The 3,121-nt window shown below is 43.7% G+C and overlaps 1 protein-coding gene across 1 annotated transcript in view; it reads right to left on the minus strand.

Moving 5' to 3' along the window:
• The window catches only part of LOC119422058 (dual specificity protein phosphatase 3-like), an 18,381-nt gene that overhangs the window by 14,540 nt on the left and 720 nt on the right, over positions 1 to 3,121 (minus strand). The window lies entirely within an intron of this gene.

The raw sequence follows: 3,121 nt of genomic DNA on the forward strand, positions 1-3,121 counted from the left end.
TGTGATCAGCTGGTTTTGGTTGTCAGCAGCAAAACTGGTTGATCCACCCTGAGAAGGTGCTATTTAAGAGACTGAGCTGAATACAGCACCTCAGATTGAGGAAGTCTCTCGGATGAGAGATGAAACGTTTCTATATTTTATGTATTTATTTTATTTTTTTACTTTGTTTTGTTTTTTTGAATGTCCAGAGGACCAGACTTAACTTTTTTAGATTTTTCTACCTGGATTATTGAGCATGCATCAGGATACTGGTGTGGTTAGTTGTTGTAGGTAACCAGGAAAACCTGGAGTGAACTTTTAGTGGTTTCAGTATTCAGATTCAGAGACTCAGAGAGATTTATTTGTCATACACACCACGTGGTACAAGGGGTGGGACGAAATTATGTACGCAGGGTCCCAGTTACATCCAACAAAAACACAAATTGTAAAGAAAAACAGTAGTAAGAACCGAGTCATGAACTAAGAATACACAAGACTAAAAATACACTAAGCACTAATAGTACAAAAACAATGCGCCAAAACAACAGCAGCACGAACATGAGTCTGTGTGAGCAGATGAGGACTAATGAACACAGCAACATGAAATAATCAGCAGCATGAGATCAGCATCATGGATAGTGTACACAATTTAGTTTCATCACATGTACCAACGGCGGCTATGGCCAAGTGGTTAGAGCAGTCGTCCTCCAATGCAAGAGTTGGGGGTTCGGATCCACCAGCAGTCACATGCCAAAGTGTCCCTGGGCAAGACACTGAACCTCTCATAGCCTCTGATGTGTGTCCCATCGGTGCATGAATGTGATAAAGCTCTGATTAATCTCTTTAGAATGATTTGTTCAATTAGCTTTGTAGAGATGTAGTAGAGTGCTGTATGAACGGGTAAATGAGGCACAGATTTTTGTAAAGCGCTTTGAGAATCTTGATCAGATAGAAAGGCGTTATATAAGTACAGTCCATTTACCATTTACCACATGTATCGAGATAGACAACTAAAGAACCTTGACTTTACTATCTTTAATCAAGTTCTAGTCAGAGTTGTGCACATTTTAGCAAACCTTTCAATTTTTTTTTCTTTCGGCTGCTCGCTTCTTCAGGGGTTGCCACAGCGAATTATCTCCCAAAAACTCTTGGCAATTGTTTTATTGCCAGATGTCCTTCCTGACGCAACCATAGACCACTGAGCTACCTCAACCCTCTGTGTGCAGCAGAAAGCTGCTATCTGGTGTACTCAGGGGAGCCCATGGAGGGAGTTTGGGGCCTTACTCAAGGGCCTAGGGTGGGGCAGGCGAGGGTGGAGGCAGGTGTGGGTGCTTCATCTTTTTCACCCACATTTTGATGTTGTCGGTCCGGGGAGCTGAACCAGTGACCTTCTGAACACAAGCCCACCTTCTCTAGACTCTGTGCCACGTTCCTCTTTTGATTCTTTTGCCATTTAACCTAATCTTGTCTGCATTTAGTAAGCCTTTTGTTACATTTAGCTTTAAGCAAGTCTTTTGCTGCTTTTTAGCTACCACGTTGTTAATTTTAGTTAGTGTTTTCCTTTTAATATGTTAGCAAGTGTATTACTTCTTTTAGCTTGTAGCTTGCATTTTGATGATTCTTCTTTGTCTTTTAGAAGCATGCTTATCCTGTGTCACCACAGCAAATCATTTGTCTCCAGGTCCAACTTGCTCTGGCACACCACTGGAGGCAATTGGTGCCAAACCAGGCCCCAACCAATCCAGTGAGGCAGTTATAAATGGTAACTGGACTGTACTTATACAGTACCTTTCTATCTTATTTCAAGATACTCAAAGCACTTTACACTACAATCTGTGTCCTCATTTACCCATTCATACAGCACTCTATCTATCTGCACAAAGACTAACCAGAGATTTATCACATTCATACACTGATAGGACACACATCGGAGGCAATGAGGGTTTCAGTGTCTTGCCCAGGGACACTTCAGCATGTGACTGCTGGTGGAATTGAACCTCCAACTCACCCACTGAAGGACAACTGCTCTAACCACTCAGCCACAGCCACCCCAGAGTAGTTGTAGAAAACAATATTTACAAGGTTTGGCAACAGAAAAAAAACATTTTGATCTCTTTTGAGCATAAGTTGATTTTAACCTGAAAAGCTACAATTACTCAAACGACTGTTTTCAATGTGATCACTTTTCATTTCTACTTTAGACAAAGACATTTTTGATGTCAGGCTCAAACCTGCCTGGTAATACTCGAGCGTCAAACATCTTACATTTTCGTCTGGAGGTCGACTCCTCATGACGTCCCGTCAGCAGCACTCTTCACACATGCAGTAAAAGCCTCCATCAGGTCTTTGCAGCCCTCAGCTCCCTTCTCTGCAACACTGGAAGAAAGATTGATACAAATCAGGTTAGAACTGATTTAACTTAGAATTTTAAACATTCAAATTCTCATCCAGGCTCAGTCAGAGGTAAGGCTAGGTCAGAGTTCAACAAAATCCATCCATCATTATCTTCCATTTGTTCTGAAGTTGGGTCACGGGGGCAGTAGCTTGAGCAGGGAGGCCCAGACATCTCTTTCCACAGCCACCTCTTCCAGCTCTTCTAGCAAGACCCCAAGATGATTCCAGGCCAACCATGAGATGTAGTCTTTCTAGAGTGTCCTGGGTCTTCCCCAGGGTCTCCTCCCAGTCAGACATGCCCGAAGCACCTCGCTAGGGAGGTGCCCAGGAAGCATCCTACCAGATGCCTGAACCACCTCAACTGGCTCCTCTCGACGTGGAGGAGCAGTGGTTCTACGCTGATATAACTGGACTTCTCACCCTATATCTAAGGGCGAGTCCAGCTACCCTGCAAAGGAAACTCTTTTCAACTGCCTGTATCCATGTTCTCATTCTTTCAGTCACTACCCAGAGTTCATGACCATAGGTGAGGGTAGGAATGTAGACCAACCAGTAAACAGAGGGCTTTGCCTTACAGCTCAGCTCCCTCTTCACCACAACGAACCAGCACAGAGTCCACAATACTGCAGATGCTCCACCAATCCGTCTGTCAAGCTCACGCTCCATTCTTCCCTCATTCATGAACAAAAACCCTGAGATACTTGAACTCCTCCACTTGAGGAAGAACCTCACCCTCGACCCAAAGAGA

The sequence above is a fragment of the Nematolebias whitei genome, chromosome 15 (genome assembly GCF_014905685.2).
Source record: "Nematolebias whitei isolate Nwh7 chromosome 15, NemWhi1, whole genome shotgun sequence".
Lineage (NCBI taxonomy): Eukaryota > Metazoa > Chordata > Actinopteri > Cyprinodontiformes > Rivulidae > Nematolebias > Nematolebias whitei.